The sequence below is a fragment of the Papaver somniferum genome, chromosome 1 (genome assembly GCF_003573695.1).
Source record: "Papaver somniferum cultivar HN1 chromosome 1, ASM357369v1, whole genome shotgun sequence".
Classification (NCBI taxonomy): Eukaryota; Viridiplantae; Streptophyta; class Magnoliopsida; order Ranunculales; family Papaveraceae; genus Papaver; species Papaver somniferum.
The window spans coordinates 177,486,118-177,510,669 of NC_039358.1; the positions used below are offsets into that span (position 1 = coordinate 177,486,118).

At 41.0% G+C, this 24,552-nt stretch overlaps 1 long non-coding RNA gene across 1 annotated transcript; it reads right to left on the minus strand.

Moving 5' to 3' along the window:
- Nucleotides 1–267: 267 nt before the first annotated feature.
- On the minus strand, nucleotides 268–2,221 carry LOC113308890. Its single transcript, XR_003340163.1, has 4 exons — nucleotides 1,847–2,221; nucleotides 1,221–1,354; nucleotides 766–823; nucleotides 268–638 (listed from the first exon to the last, which is right to left on the minus strand). It is a non-coding gene; the product is annotated as an uncharacterized LOC113308890 (long non-coding RNA).
- Between the last annotated feature and the right edge of the window lie 22,331 nt (nucleotides 2,222–24,552).

A 24,552-nucleotide genomic window follows, 5' to 3' on the forward strand; every position in this document is an offset into this window, starting at 1 on the left:
GTTCGACCAAGCAGTGATCTAATAACATCCACCACCACTGCCGCAAACACAAACAACCACCACTACAACTATACCTTCCACCACCATCAAAAACATCAAATACAATTATAATAGTGTCATTACCACCAACCTAAAAACTGGGATCAACTACGGTTGTTGATCCAATTTTTTAAAAATCGAAGTCCAAAGATATTTTTCACCATGAAGATGGTCGCTCACTTCATAATTCAGCCAAATAACCATAAAAATGAACAAACAAACCCCATATGCATGAACCAATTCTAAAAATATATAATCTAACCCCATGGGAGCTCCTTGTTTAGGCTTGCTGTCATGTAGAAAAGTTAAAAGGGGAACCAATTCTATATTTTTCACCATGAACATGGACTGATATTGCCACTGATCTAGCTACTCAGGTTCTAATTCAGTTTGCAGCAAATAAACCTCAAGAAAAAGAGAAAAATGTGGGTACTAAACATATCACTCAACACCAGGCATGGCGTCAAAGCCACTGCCATTTATTTAGCAAACTGTAGGTACTAAAAACATACTACAACTAATCCATTGGTTTAACCCTTAAAGGTAAAAGATATACACACATGGAATTGGTTATGTATCCCGTCTCCACACTTCCTTCCCTACACAAAAAGTATGTAAAACAAAGTGATCAGATCTATGTATACAAAACCAAACACAAATTTAGGCTAAAAATCATCACAAATTCAATCAACAAATTAAAGATGTCAAAGAAATGTGTGACCCAACTGACAATCCAGCGTCAGAAAGCAAAGTTCTGGTATATTATTTGAAACATGCATGATCCCTGCGAACAAACAAAAAAAGCAAAAAACAAAAAACAAAACAAAAATTAATTAACACTTGATGCTAGAGAGATGGTTACTCTAAAATCTAAAGAGACACACTAGCATGATTGGTTTAGGTATAGTAGGTGGGTAAAGAAATGTGGAATATGCATCCACTAACCAAGATTTGATGTTAATTGTGTATAACTAACCGAGAGATTTTGAGAGTATAAACCGAATCCAAGATTTCTCACTAGTAGTTAACGAACCTTCGACACGTTTGCACCTTTGTGGAGGTGTTGGTTACACTAAATATATAAGACCAGAATGAACAAATAAACTGACCATATTCACGCTAAAATTTACTCAAAGTTTAAGCATGGGAACAATATAGGAAATTAGTTTAAAAAGTCATACCTGGCCATCAGTAACATAGGTGATAACTGTTCTATCATCATTCAACGTCATAATTCTCGCCTAAAATATATTGTGCCAATGTCCAGAAGACTATACCAACCTTTTCCTTTTAGCATCCCAATCCCCATCAAAACCTGTCACAATAAAATTCATCGGTAGAGTCAAAGTGCATTGGATTCACACAACCATCACGAGCATTTAAACTTCTCATATAGACTAATCTGCTCCACAATAGCCAATTTCACAAAACATAAATTCAAATATTGGGAATAACAAAAAACACGCTTGTGAAAATATTAAGAATCCAAATTTATTGGGATGAATCAAAAATGTACACCAAAATCAACTTAAAAAGTCAAAAACAAAGCAGAATCACGCTAGCTACTTCAAAAGATGAATCAATAAACTCAAGAGAATTCAATTCCACTTCTTCATCACCAATTAAAATGAAAACAAAGAAAGAACTACCATCCACAAAACATCATCCACCACCACCACCACAAATGCTACTACCCCACCACCACACACATATGAAACAAACAAATTGAAATTCAACCCGTTAAATTTTACTTCTATGAGTTAATACAGCTGAAAATAACAAATTGAAGAAGAGGATAATTAATTACCGGAATCAATGACGATCTGAAGAAGAACGAGATCCAAATTTAGGGTTCAAATAGTGAATCAAGTACGCTCAGGATTTGAAACTTCATGTACAGTTCAGTTGAAATGAAATGAATCTAACGTTTCTGATGCTCGAGATTAGGTTTTGGAGATTAATCTTGTTGGTTCATCACTAGATTTAAGTTTTTCAGTTGATTCATGTGAAAATCGATCTAAATTGATTGATTAGGAGGTGGAGAAACAGTAGTGATGGTTGTGGTTGTGACAATGGAGACGGTCGTGGCTGTGACGATGGTGTTGGTTGCGGTGGTGGCGTAAGAGACGGTGGTGGTACTGGCAGAAGCGATGGAGTTAGGTTCGACTGATTTTTTTAGAAGTGAAGAAGAAGAACTAAAAGGCTAAATAAGGAATTATCAAGATTATGTTTTCATGTAAAATTTCAATTATGCCATTAGGGATATTTGTGAAGTATGTTAGGGATATTTGTGAAGGCCCAATAGAAATAAGGACAATAATTCAAGTTCCACTAGAAAAACGTGTTTTTTTTTCTTTTGAATTGATAAAACCAAAAGCTGTTTTTGATAAAAACAAAAGTTGTCTGATAAAAGCAAAAGCTGTTTTTTTGATAAAAACAAAAGCTATATGATAAAAGCAAAAGTTGTTTTCTGATAAAAGCAAAAGCTGTTTGACAAAAAGTAAAAGTTGTTTTCTGATTAAAGCAAAAGCTTTGAGTCTTTCTTTGTTCCTTTTTTCTATGCATCAGAAAATGTTTTTCTCAGCCTTTGTCTGCCACGCGTGAGAATCCTTTATTGTTAGTAACGGGTCATTTTTTAGTTGACTATAAAAGAGTTTTTCAACTCATTTTTGAAAACACACAAAAGAGAAAATATAGCTTCTCACTCTCTGATTTTTTCTCTGCTATTATCTTTGTTTCACTGTAACATTTTTCACTTCTTCATACTTCGCTGCCAAGATCTTAGAGTACTCTCTTTGTATGCTACATTGAGGAGTACTATCAGTAGTTGTATCCTGGAGGCATCTCATCAACAGCTATAGCATCTCTCTACAAGAGGAGTAGCAGGCGATATTGCCTTTAGGTCAGCGTATCTCATACGTGCCTCTACTATTTTCTGTTACATGTATCACTACATCTCCCGGAAAATCAATCAAGCGTCGGTTTGAGCTATGTATTATTTCTCAGTTAATTAAGATTGTTGTTACCACAACAAACAATCTAAAGGCAATACTATTTCACTACTATAGTTTTCTGTAACAACATGGGAAAAGTACTGTTGACAAACCTGCTAAGTTTAGTGGAAAAGACTTTAAACGATGGCAATCAAAAATGTTATTTTTCCTCAAAGACCAAAGTTTAGATGAAGTTGCTTTGAAAAAACCCTCAAGAAGGCTTCATGACCGTGGTTATGAAGATAGACTAGATAGGTGGACTCAGAAGAATTGTATGTGCAAAAATCATATACTTAACTGCTTGGATGATTCCTTATATGATTTCTATAATGCAAAATAAAATTTTGCTGCTTTTGATTTATGGGAAGCCTTGGAAGAAAAATATCTTGTTGAAGATGCTGGAAGCAAGAAGTTCTTAGTGGCTAGGTTCCTTGAATACAAAATGAATGATGAAAAAATTGTGGTTGATCAATTAATGGAACTTCAGTTGATCATCAACGAAATTCTTGCTGAAGGCATGGTTATTGATGAAGCTTTCCAAGTATCTACAGTTATTGAAAAACTTCCATCTTCATAGACCGAGTACAAGAGGAGGATGCGACACAAGACTCGTGAAATCACCATGATAAAGATGGGAAAAAAGATTCAAGTTGAGGAACCACTATGATGCAAGGACAAGAACCTGTTGTTGAGCAAAGACATGTCCAACAAAGCTCATATCCTAAACGATAATGCTGCAAAAAAGAAAGAACATGATGGAAAATCTGAATCCATCAAAAATGGTAACAAATGTAAGAAACGTCGTAACTCCAAAGGTAACCATCTTAAACCAAAGGGTGGTGTCTCTAAAAACACCATCAAAGGTGACTGCTATAACCGTGGTAAACCCGGTGATATGTCCAAAGACTGTAGGGCGCCTAAAAAGACCAAAAATGATCCAATACAGAAAAATAAGGCGAACATAGTAGATGATTTTGGATATTTTACTGGCATGGTGTCTGAAGTCAACCTTGTCTCTAATATGACCAATGTGAGAGACTGGTGGTTAGATTCTGTATCCACCAGGCATGTCTGCAAGTTCAGAAATGCTTTCTCCTCCAATGTAAAAGTAGCAGACAATGAGAAATTGTTTATGGGAAACTCTTCCACCGCGAAAGTGGTGGGAAAAGGAAAGGTTGAATTGAAGCTCACTTCAGGAAAAAATCTCTCATTGAATGACGTGTATCACGTCCCGGACACATGCAAGAATCTTATCTCAGAGACCATCTTACTTGGGAAAGGTTTTAAAATTGTAGATGAGTCTAACAATGTTGTAATCTCTAAAAGTGGTAACTTCGTAAGAAAAGGTTATGTCACTGAAAACATGATTAAACTTAGTGTACTTGCTTTGAACATGAATGTTAATGCATCTTATTCTGCTTATGTTTGTGACTCCTCACATGTTCGACATGATAGACTAAGACATGTTAATTTCAAATCCATCGAAAGACTTGCTACTTTAGGTTGTATTCCTAAAATAAATATTGACAAAGGTCATAAATGTGAAATTTGTGTTGAATCTAAATGTAGTTGCAGGAAATCCTACACTGCACCCCTCATATGATTTCATTATTGATTAGCTCATTTTTAGGTTTACACTCTTAATTTTATTGATTAATTTCTGAATATTCTTACAAGAAAGATAAAGAAGTCAAGAATGATCTCTGCTCTGAACTCTCTCTCTCCTATTTACTTGTTTCTTACTCAAAAAGATCTCCCCCTCCTGTACAACTCGAATGACTATTTATAAGGAAATACATAGTGGATGACAGCTAATCTGTCCTTTATTTTCGGGTATGGTTTGCGACATTCTCGCAACCTTACAAATGTTAATTTCGCAAGCTCTCTAATTTTCGCAAGACTATCACATCTTTCTCATGATCCTTGCTGACGTCGAAATTGTTCTGCGACGCTATTGTGCTATACCATTGATAACTTCGCTGAGACATAATTGTTGCGAGATTCTGATCCTACATATTGCCTCTTCTCATATCTTCTCTACAAAGTAGAGAATGATGTGAGAAATGCCGCGGCTGCTTATCTTTTCATATTCCACATTTATCACACGTACTCTCTCTTTCATTTATTTCTTGACACGTCTTCTGTAACCGCTACCATTCAACCGCTCACGTCTCTTCGTCTTAATGGTGTTTATTTCTTCGAGAAGTAAATTTTCTTTATATACTCTTCTCCCCCCCCCCCTCTTTCCACTTTTCTTTTTACTTTCTCTTCTATTTTTATTCTCTCATCTCTGCAACTCTGTTATTCTTCTGCAAATTCTGCTGCTGTAATTTTTTCTTCCTTCAATTCTTTTACTTTCTATACATTCCCATACTCTATATTCAAACATGGCTCCAAGTGGTCATAGATATGAGAAGAATCTACAGGATTTCCAAAAAGATCTTGCTGATAAAGGTGTTACACTCTCCACCATTCCTGGTGAGAATGCCAAATCAATTCTTTATGTCAAGCTTTTCTCCAATCAAAATTGTGATGATCAATCAATCATAATTTCGCTAGGTCAGATTCTCGCAGGTCTCCCTATTCCTCTTTATAACCCAGACATTCCTTTATTTTATGAAATTCTCGCTCATCCGGGATTTTCGCGAGCCATTTTCCAACTAAGTGGGGACTGCATCCGTCTGATGCTAGAGTTCGCTAATCGTGGTGCTGGTAGAGGATCTCTTTACTCCAAAGAACTTAGGGATCCAAAATTCGCAAACCTAGAGATAGTTGCTGAGAAGTATACAGTGGCGAATTTCTTTGAAAACTACGAACTTATCTCCATGAAGAAAGAGAATACTCGCTGGGGTATTCGATTAAGAAGGAAAGATAACATTGATGAAGCCAAAATTCTTATGCAAGATATTGACTGGCATTCTGGTAAAAACACAACTCCTCTCCAATCCAAAGATGACAAATGGTGTGTCTTTCCTTTAATGCTAAAGGGTCCCTACATTGCTGGATCAAACGTTCTTCCTGCGAATCTCGCTGCATATCAACCTTGGGTTTTCTCCTGGCCCGAGAAGGAGAAAGAGGTATGTTTCTCCCCTTTAACTCATTTTATATTTCTTTATTGATTTTTACTATTCTGTTCGCTAACTCTTGCGACATTCCGCAGATCCAAAAACTAAAGGATAGTTATAACAGGACTGGGAAATCTAGTACTCTGTTAGCTCTTCGCTCATACACAGATGAGGTAAGAAATTTCTCTTATGACTTTAAATAGTACTGTTACTTCCATGCTTCCATTTCTTATTTCTATCTGTGTGTGAAGATTATTGCTGAAGTAGAAGAATCTGTTGATGCTGCGAAGATTGGTGATAAAGGTAAAGGTACTCTTAGCAAGGAAAAATCAACTGGTCCTCCTCCAAAGAAAAGAAAAGTTCGTTCTTCTTCTCCTTCAAATGTTCTTCCTAACGAAAATTCCGAAAGTGACAAGGGATGAAGAGAAAGATGATCTTGCTGCAACTGAAGATTCTCCACCTGAATCTTCTATGGCTAAGCTTTCTGGCCTCTTTTCTGATTCTCTACAAGGAATGGGAGATAGCCAATTCGCAAATACCTGCAAAGCTCTCGCTACCCTTTGTGATGTCCCTTTACTGGATGGTGATAGCTCTCTTCGTGGAGTTTCTAGATCAGTGACTCCCGACTTCTTGCATTCTCTCAATAGTCTGGTATACTTTTATCTTTTTACTTTTCATTGTTATAACTCAAAATCTCTTTCTATATTAATATTTTTTATTTCTTTTCGCAGGCTGGAAAAGCTTCTTTTGTTGTTGCCTCAGATCTGAGAGAAGACGCGAAAATCTTGAAAAAGAATCTTCAATTTCGCAAAAAGAATGAAGAATTGGAAGCTGAAGTTAAAGTCTTCGCGAGAAAAATAGACAATTAGAAATTGATTCTTCCTCGTATAAGAATAAAATTTCTAGTCTTCAACAAGCTAATAATCAGCTTTACGGTATGTTACTTTTCTCTTTTCTCTTTATTCATTCATCTGTTGTTTTATCTTATTTAAATATCCTTTTTGCAGACATATGGTCTTTCTGATGAAGCTACCCTTCTTCGCTCATTTCCTAATGCCTTGGATAATGATACCCTTCTTGAACGTCTTAACAATTCCTTAAATAGCTTTCAAATGATAGAATTTCATCTCTTTCTCTAAATGAACTTAGATCGAAATTTCGCCTCTTAGAAATTGATCATAGATCCAGTTTAGGCTTAGCCAACAGATTTAAGCGTCTCCTTATTGATTCCAAAGAGAAAACCAATGAGTTAAGAACCAAAATTAGCGGTCTCATAGATGATAAGGATCGTATCTCTGATCAAGGTGCCAAGGCTTTAGCGAAATTCCAAGAGGCTCTCCTTGAAGTTCAACTTGAGCGAGATGAAGCTAACCGCAAGAATATTGAACTCTGCGAAAGGGAAAATCAAATTCGTTCTCGTCTTCTCATAAGTAGTGAGGATGAATTTGTCTGGGCTGCGAAAATTTTAGATGATGCTAGAAAAGATTTAGGCGTAAATGTTAGTCTCCAAGTTGAACATACAGCCTTGATTAGAGACATGATTTCTGACAGAGAAGGTTGCTAATTGCTCTTCTTTACTAATCTTTTGCTTCTTATGAATTTTCATCAAGTTAATAATTTGTCTTTTGTTCGCAGATTCTGAAAATAAATATCGTGAAAAGATTGAAGAACTTGAAGCTGAAAAGGAGGAACTCGCAAAGAATCTTTCTTCTCGCAACGACAAGTATTCTAGATTGAAGAATCAAATCAAATCACTGTTGCGAATTTTAAGAATGACGCTATGCATTTTCGCAATCAAACCATCCAAATGGTTTGTGATGATCATAATATCCCACATTCTGATTATCCTTGTCTTTTAGAAGAAATCCCACAGAATACTCCCAGTTTGATTATCTCTGATAGCGAAGCTGACGATGAAGAATCTGATAGTGATGGAAGTTCTGATGGTGATAAGATTCTGACGCAGATGAAGAAGGAAACAAGTCTGGTGAAGATAATGAGGATTAACCAAGAAATAGTCTTTACTTCTTTCTTTGATTCTTTGTAATACTTGTACATTATTTCTTCTTTCTGTATATTTGTGTTTCTTTCATTTTGACCTGCGTAAATGAAAAAATTCTTCTTTGCAATACAATTAATCAATATAATTATAATTCTTGAATTTTTGAGTAAATCTCTCATATGGAGACAAATAACATTTTCTAATTTCATACATTCCCATACTTGCCTCTGTTATTTGAATCCAAATGAGAGATTTCATAAAAATTTCTTATTGTATAATTTCGCAACTTTTGCGAAGTGAATTTTGTTTCTTTTCAAAATCTCATTCCTGTGTGGTCTTATTTTGCCTTCCTAATTAAAGGTCTTATTATGCCACCTCTTGTCATTGCGACAAAATCGCAGGACGTCCTTGCATTTCATGCAAAAACCCATTGATCTTGCCTTAACTTTTTCTTTTGTATTATGGCCTCTTCAGGAATGTTGCGACAATATGACAGGCCTAAATATTCTTGCGAAAATAAAGCCCCATGACATTGCCGTCTTGCGACGAAATCGCAGGACGTCTTCGCACTTTCATGCGAAAACCCATTGATCTCGTCTTATCTTTTCTTTTGTATTATTGCCTCTTCAGGATTGCACAAATATGACAAGCCTTAATATCCTTGCGAATAAAAGCCTCATGACATTTGCGTCTTAAGACACTTATCAGCTCCCTAATGGAGGGTGCCGCCCTTATCTCCCCCTGGTTGCCCCTTCAAGGAGGCGTACTTCTACCATACAAGGTTAGCTCCTCCCATCCAGTCTTAACAACAACCAGTTGTTTTCGCAGCCTCTTATCCCTTTTACCTATAGGGCTTATGGTTACGAGACTGCACCCTAAGTGGGGTTTTCTTCAGGCCGAGTGCAGTATAAGCCAAGACTTGTCAAGAATGGCAAGGACGCTTCAAACGCCCCGGCACTCTTGACTCAACCGTGTACCTCGGCGCCTTGATCAGATTCACTCCTTGGGAGAGTCCTTATTACCTTAGTCGCCCAACCTAAGTCATATGCTTAAGTTGAGAATCCAAGGTGCCTCTCCCGGATGGGCTTCATTGACCCCAAATCTCCATGACTCAGGTTCCGGTGGCGGTGTAGCCTTTCCCTGAGTCATGCAATAGGTACCCCCTTATATGACGTACTTTAGGTCTTACATTTGCCTCTTGCGAAATTGTATTCGCGAACTAGGGTGTACGCCATAAAGGTTCGCCTCTTTCTCTTTTGTCATTCTTCTCTGATTATTTTCTGTAAAATTCATTATCTCTGCGAGAGTCTCGCAATTCATATATTGTATCTGAATTTCGCAATCTCAATTTTTGTTCAATCAAATGTATTTTTGAGAATTTTACTTATTGCGAGATTATCGCAACAACTTAATCATTCATACATTTCTTGTTTTTATTACTTTTGCCCTCCTCTGCTTCTTTTATTTTCTGCTACTGCTTCCTTGGTAATGGTATGTTCATCCTTTTTATTGAGCTAGCATTAATTTCAACATCTCTTCTCCTTTCTTTTCGATTGTATCCACCATCAACTTCTCACTTCTTTGTACATCCTTGATTTTGTGTCGCCAGTTTTCCTTCTTGTTTGCTCTTCCTTCGCAAGATTCTATCTCAGTTTCGTAACATTCTTTCCTTCAACCCAATCTCCCTTTATGATTCCTACACCATTGGGGTGAGGGAATTTGATGCATTGATGGAAAGTTGAAGCTACACCTAGAATCCCATGTAGCCAAGGTCGACCAATTAATGCATTGTAGGGTGATTCTACATCAACGACACAGAATGAGATTTCAGAAGATATTCCCTTCAATGGAATTTGCATAGTAACCTCCCCTTTAGGCTTGTTAGCAGTACCATTAAAACCATATATCTTATATGTTGATGGTATAAGATCATCATCTCTTCCACCCATGGTTTTATAAGTATGATAAAATAAGATGTTCACAGAGCTTCCAGTATCGACTAGATTCTATTGATTGCCCATGAATCTTCAGCTTCATCATCCTCATCTTCTTTTGGTTTTGGATTAATTTCTAATTTTATTACCAATGGATTGTCATGCACCTCTTCTCCTTCGGGAATTTCTTCTGCGGTAAAAGAAATGATCTGTTTCTGCCATTCCTCTAGTCGTGAAATTTTCGCAATATTCATAATTTCTCTTCCATTATTATCTCTTGCGAACACTCTACTTAAAACATTATCATGAAAATCTTCAATTGTCTTATATGAATGTACGATAGAGTGACAGAATAGATTTTTTGCTTTTGCATCAACTTCTATGAAGAATGTTTCTTTCTTTTTCATCGTATTCACTTTGTGATGTTCTGGCGGTGGTGGTAATGGTTGAGATTGCGGATGCCCTACCAGAAAGTTGTTTAGTTTTCCTTGATCTATCATTCTCAAAATAATTCTCTTTACATTTCTGCAATCGTTTGTGGTATGTCCATGAAAATGATGATAAGAACAAAGTTCATGACTTCTGTGGTTTGGGGGCGGTTCCGTTCCCATGTTCCATGGTGTTGGTATATTCTCCATCAAAATTATAGCTTCCCATATCTTCTCCACACTTGCCTTTAGAGGTGGCATCTTGATTTCTTCCCATATTACTTTGTGACCTCCTTGCCCTCTATTAAAGTTTGGTCTTTGACCTCCATAAGTTTCTTGCGGTTGATCGAGTTTTTGAATCTTGTTATTTCCTCCACGACTGTAGAAATTTCTTTCTCTTTCATACTCTTCTTGATCTCGGCTCCCCATAGCTACCAATTTCTGCTGATTTTTACTTATCTCCTTTTATTGTTGTACTTGCGAAGTATTCACCACTGTGTTTATTAGCTTGGGTAATAAGCTTGCATTCGCTGTTTGTGATATGGTGTTCGCAACTGAATATGATTCCATTTCATTTTGTTTTTCCTCTAAAGCAATGTATTCTTCTTGAAGTTCTCGCAATTCAGTCATTGTAATCGTATTCTTGACTCTGAAAATTTGGATATACAACAGGTTTGTTGCAAACATAGCATTGATAAATGATAATATGAGATATCTCTCATCTACATGGCCAGCCATTTCGCTACACATAGTTCTCCATCTTTTAGTCAAGTGTTTCAAACTTTCGCCAATCCTTTGTTTTAATTCAAACACATCTTCTATATATGCTCCCAAGAATGTGGTCTGCAAATGATTGAAGGAGGTTATTGTATTCTTTGGTAAACCTTCAAACCATTTTAACGCTTCTCCTGTTAATCTGGATGTAAAATATTTGTACAATACCACATCATGATTTTCCCATTGTAACATGCACCTCACATAAGCTTTAATGTGTTGAATTGCACAAGTTGTTCTATCGAAAATGCTGGTTAATGCGGGCAAATTGCATTTCGGTGGTATTCCTCCTAATTGTACTTCCCTTGTAAATGGAGTTTTCGCAGCTTCTTCTATTGCTTCATCCAATTGTCTTCTACCTACTTCTCCTATGTTATTTTAGCATTCCTCTCATTTCTTCTAATTCTTTCAAGATTTGTTTATTTACACCTGAATCTTGGCCCATTGGTCTCTTTAATTTTAATTCTCTTCTTCTGCGTTCACGTCTATCTTCTCTTGCGAAATTTCGTATCTCTTCTTCATTATCCTCATCTCGTCTTCTTCTGCGATTCTCTTCCTCATCCCTATCTTGAATTCGCAAATGATGATGTCGTTCATTTTCCTCTCCATAATTTTGTTCATTTCTTATCAACTCAATTCGCTGTCTTTCAGCCATTCTCTTCACTCTATCATACTCCTCATTGAGATTATCGTTATTCCGGTTTTGTATACGCCTTCTTTCTCGATTGTCATGATTGTTCTGGCGAATTGTCTCCTGAATATTTTGTTCTTCCATTTCCGCTCTCAATCTTTCACGTTCGCAGATTAAACGTGCTTGTTCAGCATTATGTCTTTCAATTTATTCTTCAATTGTATGTTGATTTCTTTGAGTTTCTCTCACATGTAAAATTCTTATTCCTTCCTCTTGATTTCCTTCGCCATCTTGGTTATTTTGTTTCTGATTTTTCCCGTTCTCTTGATTTCCTCCAATTTTCCCATCATCAAAAGTTTCATTTTGTGGAATGTAACGATCATCAGTTCTTTCACTATTTTCGCGATATTCTTCATTAGGATTTGATATTTCTTCTTGAATATTGTTTCCAACATTGATCGTGGGTGAATTTTGCCTCATTTCTCTTCTAGTCGATCTGGAATATGATTTTGTAATACTTCTCGATCTTCTATTCTATAATCTGATATTCTTCATCCTTAATTCGTGATTTTTCCTTGTTAAATTCGCACGTTCCTCTGCCTCGTCTCTTATTTCTTCATGTATTCTTCGTCTCAATGTTTCTAACGCTCCAATTTCCTCATTTCCATGAATTATTCCTTCATCTGCTTCTTGATTTCTCTCTTCCTGTCTATAATTTCTATTTTGTTGCTCTTCTTCTATTTCTTCTGCTGAATTTGATCGCCAAGTGTGTACGCTCACTCTGTCATAATCTGTATTCCTCTCTTGAACTAATGTTTGTTGAATTGGCGATTGAATTAGATTTTCTCTATTATTTCTCATTCTAGTAGATTCTCCCATTTCACTTATTTCTCTTCCAGCAATTCTCTTGCTTCTTCTAATAGTAGTCGGTTGTTCGAATGTATTTCTTCTTCTAGCCATTTCTTCAATGCTAACAGTATTGCAAGAAATTATGAAAAATTCTTAATCAATCACTTTAAATTTTCACAAATGTCAATATCAATCTTTAGCTTTTTCTAGAATAATCTTCAACTCCTCCCTGTTTCTAGCGCCATTATGTAGTTGCAGGAAATCCTACACTACACCCCTCATATGATTTCATTATTGATTAGCTCATTTTTAGGTTTACACTCATAATTTGATTGATTAATTTCTGAATGTTCTTACAAGAAAGATAAAGAAGTCAAGAATGATCTCTGCTATGAACTTTCTCTCTCCTATTTACTTGTTTCTTACTCAAAAAGATCTCCCCCTCCTGTACAAATCGAATGACTATTTATAAGGAAATACATAGTGGATGATATCTAATCTGTCTTTTATTTTCGGGTATGGTTTGCGACATTCTCGCAACCTTACAAATGTTAATTTCGCAAGCTCTCTAATTTTCGCAAGACTATCACACCTTTCTCATGATCCTTGCTGACGTCGTTTCTGAAATTGTTCTGCGACGCTATTGTGCTATACCATTGATAACTTCGCTGAGACATAATTGTTGCGAGATTCTGATCCTACACTAAATATGCAAGTGTTGATGGTGGTTTTTAACTTAGGGTTAAAATCGTAAAACCTTGCATCTGATGTGACGTCACTCTGCAAGGAAACGGTGCCGTGAGTTCTAACCTCTCCACCGACATATTTATTGAGCCGATCAATATACTTACGTGAAATTTATCCAGACTAGCGAATGTAGCAACCATCCCAAACGCACTGTAAATTTCGGCACCTCGCCAATACAAGACTCACTGAGTACTTTCCTGTGCTATGTTCCCCGACAGAACCCTTAATATCTGTATGGCATGACGGATTTATGTTCACTCGCAGCGGAGTAGCGTGAACCTCCAAGTACCAAAGTTAAGGCCATCGCACGGAATGCTCAGACGAAAAGCACACTGCATTCTGTAGATAAGGATTTTTGTAGCAGCATACAAAATCCAGACAATTATTGTGATAACTCACAAAAAACTCATAAACCCGATTAATTTGCAAAAGTTAGGGTTTCGCGTCCCGCGCAGTACACTAGACCCCGTTGGTCGAAACTATGCTTAGCCAAACTAGGCGATTAAATCCGCCACAGCGCATTAGAAGTGTGGCCACGCCCTAGCTTGCCGTACCCACTTCCCATCGACCAATCAGGTCGCTTTAAATCCTCCACAGCGCACTGGAAGTGTGGCCACGCCCTAGCTTGCCGTCCCCACTTCCCATTGACCAATCAGGTCGCTTTAAATCCGACACAGCGCACTGGAAGTGTGGCCGCGCCCTAGCTTGCCCATCCCCAATTTCCATCGACCAATCAGGTCGCTCTAAAGCCGCCACACTCTCGCCATAAGAGTAGCCACGCCCATGCTTGGTCAGCCCTCTTTTAATCAACCAATCAGGTCGTATTAAACCCGCCACGCGCACTAAAGGGTAGCCACGCCCATGCTTGGACGTACCCCTACTTTCATTGGCCAATTAGGTTGCTTCAAACCTGTCGCAGCCTTAAAAGAGGCAGAAATTGTGTCAAGAGGTTTCATACCAAATTGGCTTCCCAAAACACGTCAACATGCTAAACGGCATGCCAAACATGCCAAACGCGCATGCCAAACACACATGCCAGGCACACATGCCACACGTGCATGCCAAAACACGCCAAACATGGCCACTCACCACATGCGACATGCCATATAGGCTAATTAGGGTTTCGACAAGCCAAACCCTAAATTAGGAAAGATTTCCACACCAACGTGCCAAAATTTCAGTGGCCATGGATACGCCAAGCGCAACCATTCCATCCATGCCGCAGTGCCGCTAGCGCGAGTTAAAGGCGCCACTGCCGACTAAAGGTAGCCATGATCGATGGCTACCTTTCCTCCTGAGATGCAATCTCATCCATTCAAGTTCGCCACCAAACTAACAGGCTTGTGGAAACTTTTAAGCGACCATGCCGCCAAATCCTAAACTTTGGCCACGGCATCAAATCCCAGTTTGGCCACGACACCTAATTTCGGCCACAGTGCTAAACCCTAATTTCGGCCACAGTGCCAAACCCTAATTTCGGCCGCAGTGCCAAATCCTAACTTCGGCCACAGTGCCAAACCCTAAATTGGTCACGACACCCAATCCCAACTTTGGCCATGCCACCATTCCACAGGCGCGTTAAAGGCGCCACTGCCTACAGAAGGTAGCCATAATCGATGGCTACCCTTCCTCCTGAGATGCAATCTCAGCCATCCAAGTTCGCCATCAAACTAATAGACTTGTGAAAACTTTTAGGAGACCAACCGCCTAAATCCAGCGGCCATGGATACACCAGACACCACTTGCACGACCTATGCCAGCTATGCCGCAATGCCGCTAGCATGCCCTAAATGCTATCGCGCCATTATTAGGCGCCAACAGAAGGTATCCATAATCGACGGCTATCCATCCTCCTGAGATGCAATCTCATCCATTCAAGTTTTCCACTGAACTGATAGTCTTGTGGAAACTTTTAGACGACCAGCCGCCTAAACCCAATGGTTGTGGCTACGCCGAACGCCACTTGCACCATCGTGTCACTGACATGCACGAGCCATGCCGCAATGCTACTGGCGTACACCAAAAAGCCATTGCGCCATTATCAGGCGCCAACATAAGGTAGCCGCAATCAACGGCTACCCTCATTTTATAAGATGCGATCTCGGCCATCAAAGTTCGCCACTGAGCCGGTGAGCTCGTGGCAAGTTTTAGGCGACTAGCAAAAATGAACCTAGCATCACATGCTATTTTCCTGCGGCAAGCCTCTCAATTTTAACTTGCCACACGTAGCAAAATACTATATGTTTTCCACGAAAACACTCGAGACATCAAAATATGTCACAAACTGGGGGATACTCATCAGGGTATTGGTCTGGCGGTTTACAGCTTTCGGCGTACAATACGCCCGTTACAGGAAAGTGTCATAAATCGAGGCGGTTAGTAATGGCAAGAAGTAATGGTGTAAAGTATCCTTCATTATGGAAACATAAATTCCAGGCGTTTCCCGTTACTCCCTTCTTCCACCACTCAATCGTTTCCACTTCCTACGAGACTAGGGTACGTTTTGTTGCGACTTGTATAAATAGGTCTCACCTCTTTTCCACCAAACAACAAGTTTTGGTCAGGAGAACAATACCACATCCAGAAATCATCTGATAACTTTTCGTTCAGCTAGCCAGTTTCAACTTTCTGATACAAGTCACAAAATACCCACACTTCCAGAATCAACTATTTTGGACTCAACACTTTCTTCGCTTCCCTCCTTAAGACCAACCCTTCTCCTTCACTTTGTGATCGAAGCAATCCTGGAACGACCATTTCTTGGTTTAGTCCTGGATTGTACAGATTGATCTCTCGAATCAAAAGTACTCCCGTGCAGTACATTGTTTAGGGTTTAGACTCGTTTCTCACCCACACACACGAAATTACCGAAAACAGCAGAAACTGTTTTCAGCCATAAACAATTGGCGACCACAGTGGGAGATTAATCTCTCGATTATAATATCAATTTTTCAATTCCCAATTTTACTTTTCGACCCCAATTTTCAGAAGATGGTCGGTCTTAGAGTTGAGTCCATGATCCCAAATTCCGCTCAGACCCTGGATAATGGCGATGTTCCCTCCCAACACGACACCTAATGACACAACCGATGGAGAAGTTCCAAGGTTGGCCGAATTGGCACGGGTTCAGGAGATCCACGCAAGGAACATGGACCTGATGAAGGAAGCGATCGACAACAAACTCAACTTTCTTATCAGCCTGACATCGGATTTGAGTGATTCTCCCAACCCGGAAACTCCAAGACTGGGTACTGACGTCTCGGATGATCGCTCTCAAGTTAACAACTTCACCACCAATCAGAAACCGGTAGACCAGGAGGCAGCCGCGTTGGTGGAAAACTTATATGAACTTCTACACCTTTCAAAAGACCAGTGAGTGGAAACATTTGCTTCTATCAACCAAATAGTCCTAGACGCATGTTTGGTTCCTTTACGCCCAAAAACTTCAAGGATGTCAGAGGTATCCGTCAACAATGTAACATTTACTGAAGACGACATTATGGCAGAAGAAGGACATAACCGGGCTCTACACGTCACTGCCCGCATCAAGGATGTGGAGTTCAAAAGGTCCCTCATAGACATGGGTGCATATTCCAATGTCATTACTCTTAGAACGCTCAGGACAGCCAAGGTGCGGTCGAACGAAGTTGTACGACAGCCTACCATGATGACAGATTTCGAAGGAAATCAAACCAGCACGTACGGATACATCAACCTAAATTTGTCAGTGGGACCAGTCCATTCAAAGGTGAAGTTCGATGTAATTGAGAAGGATCCAGACAACCACATGATACTGGGAAGACCGTGGCTCCACGACAACATGATCATTCCTTCGACATATCACCAGTGCCTGAAGACCATGTTGAACGGAGAATTCATCTGCATCCCCGCATCATTATCTCCTTATGTACCAATTTGTGGTATGGAGATGTTCGAACCAAAGAAAAATTTGAGGGGTCCAGCAGGCAAGGTTCGTTGTACTCCACTCCCGACGTGGGTGTCAATCGAAGAAGAGGACATGATCACATCATTTCACAAAGAAGCTCGATCTCACGTAATCCCTCCAAACAAAAAGCACGCCAGTTTTCCCTCGTCAAGCGGAAATTTGGCTCATTCTCATACCAAGCGGGAGCGGGCTTTTATTGTAAGTCGTGATGAAAAAGAGAAAACCGTATATCGGCGTCGCTGTTAGCAATTAACAGGGGAGGCTACCTCCCAGTCTCTCCGCCTAGTAGAATGCAATCACAACAGCAAGCCACAAGAGGAGGTGCCAGATGCACCTCGACAACTACAAGACGGAACCAACTCCACCACGGATGAACTTGAAGTTGTCAACATCGGAAGCGAGGAATCTCCGCGGCCTGTCTCAATCAGCTCGACTCTATGTGCCGATGAGCGCGCAAAACTCGTGGACCTTCTTAAAGAATATCGAGATGTGTTCGCATGGACATACGAAGAAATGCCTGGTTTGGATGAGAAGCTGGTCACTCATCATCTACATATAATACCCGGATCCAAACCGGTCAAACAATCTTCGAGACAGTTCAGACACGATGTGGAGGAACAGATCAAGACAAAGATTCAAAAACTGCTAGCTGCCGGTTTCATCAAACCCATCCACCATCCCACCTAGTTGGCCAACGTGGTTCCAGTGAAGAAGAAGAGCGGACAAATCAGGTGCTGTGTTGATTTTAGGGATCTGAACAAATGCTGCCCCAAGGACGATTTTCCTCTTCCTAACATTGACAAGCTGGTAGACGACACCAGTGGACACGGTATGTTCTCTTTTATGGACGGATACAGCGGATACAATCAAATAAAGATGTACGAGCACGACGCAAGTAAAACAGCTTTTCGAACTCCTCTCGGAAACTTTTACTATAATGTGATGCCTTTCGGCTTGAAAAATGCCGGCGCCACCTACCAACGCGCCATGACCACTATTTTCCATGACATGATGCACAAGAAAGTTGAAGATTATGTTGATGACATAGTGGTTAAATCAAAAACCCGGGCGGCTCATGCAGAGGTGCTGTGACAAGTATTTGAAAGGTGTCGCAAATACAAACTGAAGATGAACCCGTTGAAGTGTGCCTTTGGTGTTTCTTCGAGCAAATTCCTAGGTTTCCAGGTGACCGCCGAGGGAATCAAAGTCGATCCAGTCAAAACCCAAGCCATCCTCACGATGCCGCCCCCGCGGACCGTGAAAGAGCTCCAGAGCTTCATGGGTAAGGTAAACTACATTCGGCGTTTTATACCGGGTTTAGCTCATCTTGTCGCTTCATTTACCCCCTTGCTGAAAAAGGGATCAAGCTTCGTTTGGACCGCACTACAACAAGATGCGTTTCGGAAGATTCAACAAATACTGTCATCCCCAGCCATCATGAAATCCCCGATACAAGGAAGACCATTGTGCCTCTACACTGCCTTCAGTGACACTGCTGTCGGAGCTCTTCTCGCCCAAGAAGATGATGAAGGAATTGAGCACCCTATATACTACTTCAGTCGGACTTTGAGAGATGCCGAACTTAGATATCCCACAGCAGAAAAAGCATTCCTAACCCTGATTCACTTCATCCAAAAGTTTAGGCATTATCTGCTCTCAAACAAAGTGGTGCTGATATCTAAGTCTGATCGTGTGAAGTTCTTGCTTTCAAAACCGGCCCTGATAGGAAGGCCAACCAAATGGCTCCTCCAAATGTCAGTGTTTGATATAATGTGTGCTTCCCCAAGAGCTATCAAAGTACAAGCGGTTGCGGATTTGCTAGCAGCTTTCCCAGGAGAGAGTACCACAACGCTACATGAGGACCTTCCTGGAGATTTTCCGGAAATCTCTTTTGTCAAAGAAGAAGCGTGGATATTGTTTTTGATGGCTCTGCCACCCCTAGCAATAATACCGGAGGAGCAGGCGTGGTTCTAGTATCCCCAACAGGTGAAGTCTTCTCGCATTCCTTCAAGCTAGACTTTCATTGCACCAACAATTCAGCAGAATATGAGGCCTTTCTCATAGGGTTGTCATTAGACAAACAAGCCGGAGCCACGCGTCTGGAAATAAGAGGTGATTCTAAACTACTGGTCAACCATATGAATGGAGTGTACACACTGAAGGAAGTGACATTGGCCCGATATAGATCTGAGGTACAAATGCTACTAAATTACTTCGTCGATGCGACCATAACACATGTTGGCCGCGACAGCAACAAACATGCTGATTGCCTAGCCACGTTAGCATCGAAGCTGCAGTTCGAAGGTTTATAGTAAACCCTGACGGTGAAGAGACGAACCATAACTTCAACATGTCTCTCGCAACATGAGAAGACCGAAGACAACGACTGGAGAACACCGATTATCCAAGAACTTAACAGCTCGCTCTCCCAAGAAAAAGTCAGTCTCAAGACCTTGCAAAACTTCTTCATGCTTCACGGGATGTTGTACCACCGGAACCCAGATGGTTCCCTGTCAAGATGCCTCGGAGATGAAGAGGCACAAAAACAGCTTAACCATATTCATAGCGAAATTTGCGGGAAAACGTTGGTGGTAACACTTTATCGCAGTCTGCAACGCCTTGGCTACAACTGGATGGAAATGGAGGCTCAATCTCGATTGCTCCAAGGATATTGCTCCAATTTCCAATCACTGCCGCATCAATTGGAAGTTTTCAACATCGACCACGCTGAGGACTGGCAAAAGCCGTACATCAATTACCTCCGCGATGGCGTACTTCCTACCAGCAAGAAGGACGCAACCAAGGTGAAGCAAAGATCCAAGAGATTCATATTCCATGAAGGAATCATGTATCGTAAAAGTTTTGGAGGAGATTTATTACGATGCCTGGGCGAGGAAGAAATCCCCATGATATTGAAAGAAATGCAGGAAGGCGAACACCAAGGGAAAAATAAGTTGTTTCTCCAAATACATGAGCGATACTACTGGCCAACCATGGAGGACGATGCGGCTGCTTTTTTTCAAAGGTGCCACAAATGTCAAATTCATGGAAATCTTATTCACGCACCCTCTACTCCCCTGCATTCGGTAAGCAGTCCGTGGCCGTTCTATAGCTGGGACTCAACATCATTGGGAAGATTAACCCGTCACCTTCGAAGCAACACGAGTATATAATAACCGCAACGGAGTATTTCACCAAATGGGTCGAAGCCATCCCTTTACGAGGGACCACTGGAGCCACAATTGCAGCGTTCATTAAAGAATATATCATTTGTCGTTTCGGTGTGCCTAAACACATCATCCCGACAATGGCACTCCTTTCGCCAACAAGCAAGTACATGAGTTACTTGAAGAATATGGAATTAAACAAGTCTTCTCCACCATCTACTACCCCCGCGGGAATGGGCAGGCCGAAAGTACTAACAAGACTCTAATTCGAATCCTCAGCCGGACACTGCATGATAACCCTCGGACATGGCACGAACAACTGCCAATGGCGCTTTGGGCATATCGGACATCACCAAGGAGCTCTACTGGCGCCTCTCCCTATTCTTTCGTCTACGGCGCAGACTCCGTTCTCCCAGCAGAAATTAAAATCCCATCGGCTAGGATTGTCGAGGCAAGTGGAGTTAAATGGAATGAAGCCGAAGCATTGAATGCTAGGGTGGCAGAGATAGACACTTTTGATTCCAGAAGAGCTAAAGCAGAAGATCACGCGCAAGCATACAGAAATAGAATCTCCCGAGCATATGACAAAAATGTAAAACCTCGAGTTTTTCAAGTAGGGGACTTGGTGTTGAAGACCGCCAAATACATTCAACAAGACATGTCCACACCAAAATTCTTCCCAAAATGGGAAGGGCCTTATGTGGTCACCAAAGCGTATAACAGTAGATACTATAAGGTCATCAAGGAAGATGGAGGCAAACTGGAAACAATCATCAATGGAAAATGGCTCAAGGCATACTATGCCTAACCATTACCCCACCTCTTACCGTCTCATAGCACGGGTATCCAGGCATTTTTTCCGTTTCCATCACATCCCAGTTATCAAATTTCATTCGGTCAAAGCATATTAATGAAAATTATCTTATTTCTCCAAAGCCAATACACAAAAAAAATCTATATTCGAGACCCAAGAAAACCAGGTGTCTCACAACTACATAACTCAGAAAATCCCATCCAATAGATTGTAGTTCCTTGAAAGCATCATCTTCAATCTGTTTTGATATCTTCCAGTCCTACTCTTCAAGTCCCGGATTGCCTTTTCCACCTTTTGGGATTCCATGGTCAGAGCCTCCTCCTCTTCCAACATGGGTTTTTCGGCAGGAACGACGTTGGCAAGGATACCGGCTCTATCAACCTTCACAATGTCAAGGAGACGTCGCAGCAAACTTACGTTAAACTCAAGGGATTCACAGGTAGACACCATGTTTTCCCACTTTTCAATAGTCGATTACGTGACGTCGCAGATGGATGTGCCTTCCATTTCAACAATCATGGGCAGGAGACAGTTCACTATGGTAACCAAAGAAGACGAGCAATGCTTCACCACGTTCCTGGTAGCAATATGGCTGTATCTTCTCCATATTTTCGTGTACAGAGTCACGAATTCCTTTCGCACTAGGAATTTGCCAACGTTTCGGTAGCTAGAAGACAAACACTTCATGCGTATTTCGAATGACAAACCTGCATTGGGATATTCATGGCAAGAAATACCCAAATCAGCATTTTCCAGATCTGCAGCGGTTGGTGTGCTTGGATTCGAAGGAAGGGGGGTGGTCAGATCATCATCATCGACGACGGTCACACATGTCCCAGCTGGATATCTCTGCGCAAAATAAAGTCTCTCTTTGTCACTCCCCAGCAATAATAAACAAATATCTATTGGTTAATGAAAACATACCGGTATGATATTCTTAACTCGGATAATCCGGATGGGGGAGTTGTCGCAAGAGCCAGACCGCCTACGCTTAATTGAAGAATCTGGTCGGCTCGAGGATGATTCACTACTGCTCGACATGATGAAAGAAATATGGATTCAATAGAAGAAACCTTTGCCTTGAACTGGGAAGGATGATTCAATTTCACCAGCATATATACTGCGGAAACCCTAGAGAGAAACGGATGCTGAGCAAACGCGATGAGTCTACATGACAGCCGAAAAATCCACCTCAATGAAATCTCTTGTCTAAACCCTAATGAAGATATAATAAAAAAAATGGTCATACATTCAAAGGAGGAATACGTTTCCTAGCTCGGAACCCTAGCATTGACGCGTACCTGGAATGTATTTTTCTTTCCACAGAGGCATTAACCATGCAAGAAGACGGCCAAGCCAAGCCAGCAGCGTAATGGCCAAGCCAAGCCAACAACTCTACGCCCAAGCAAAGCAGCACCAAAGGATCGCGCCAAGCCAAGCCAACGACGCCACATCTAGGCCGACGTTCGCGTTCCAGCTAGCAGCCATCCACATTTCCGTAGCCATCCAGAGCACCGTTTCGTGGACCAAATTGCAATGCCACCTCTGCTAATCAGTAGCAAAGATACAACACTAAGTCCAACGTCCCGTGTCCAAGACGAATTTACGCAAAGGCCGCCAATACAAGGATCACAGATTCCTCATGCCTTCCACCAAAGGTTAGTTAAATTTCCTTGGAAATCTCTTCACGTCTTGCTCTTTTGATTTTACTCTTGTCTGTCACCATCTCATGCTTACCCCGCAACAATGCCACTGTTACATGCTAAGCAGGGGACTTAATGTTGATGGTGGTTTTTAGCTTAGGGTTAAAATCATAAAACCTTGCATCTGATGCGACGTCACTCTGCAAGGAAACGGTGTCGTGAGTGCTAACCTCTCCACCGACATATTTATTGAGCCGCTCAATATACTTACATGAAATTTATCCAGAATGGCGAATGTAGCAACCATCCCAAACGCTCTGTGAATTTCGGCACCTCGCCAATACAAGACTCACTGAGTAATTTCCTGTGCTATGTTCCCCGGCAGAACCCTTAATATCGGTATGGCATGACGGATTTATGTTCACTCGCAGCGGAGTAGCATGAACCTCCAAGTACCAAAGTTAAGGCCATCGCACGGAATGCTCAGAAGGAAAGCACACTGCATTCTGTAGATAAGTATTTTTGTAGCAGCATACAAAATCCAGCCAATTATTGTGATAACTCACAAAAAACTCATAAACCCGACTAATTTGAAAAAAATTAGGGTTTCGCGCCCCGCGCAGTACACTAGACCCCGTTGGTCGAAACTATGTTTAGCCAAACTAGGCGATTAAATCCTCCATAGCGCACTGGAAGTGTGGCCACGCCCTAGCTTGCCGTCCCCACTTCCCATCGACCAATCAGGTCGCTTTAAATCCTCCACAACGCACTTGAAGTGTGGCCACGCCCTAGCTTGCCGGCCCCACTTCCCATCGACCAATCAGGTCGCTTTAAATCCGCCAGTGGCCACGACCTAGCTTTCCGGCCCCACTTCCCATCGACCAATCAGGTCGCTCTAAAGCCGCCACACTCTCGCCGGAATAGTAGCAAAGCCTATGCTTGGCCGAACCTCTTTTAATCGACCAATCAGGTCGTATTAAACCCGCCACGCGCACTAAAGGGTAGCCACACCCATGCTTGTCCGCCCCTACTTTCATTGGCCAATTAGGTTGCTCCAAAACTACCGCAACCTTAAAAGAGGCAAAAATTGTGTCAAGAGGTTTCCATACCAAGTTGGATTCCCAAAACGCGCCAACATGCCAAACGGCATGCCAAACATGCCAAACGCACATGCCAGGCACACATGCCACACACGCATTCCAAAACACGCCAAACATGGCCACTCACCACATGCGACATGCCATACAGGCTAATTAGGGTTTTGACAATCCAAACCCTAATTTAGGCAAGATTTCCACACCAACGTGCCAAAATTTCAGTGGCCATGGCTACGCCAGGCGCAACCATGCCGGCCATGCCAGCCATGCCGCAATGCCGCTAGCGCGAGTTAAAGGCGCCACTGCCGACTAAAGGTAGCCATGATCGACGGCTACCTTTCCTCCTGAGATGCAATCTCAGCCATTCAAGTTCGCCACTAAACTAACAGGCTTGTGGCAACTTTTAAGCGACCATGCCGCCAA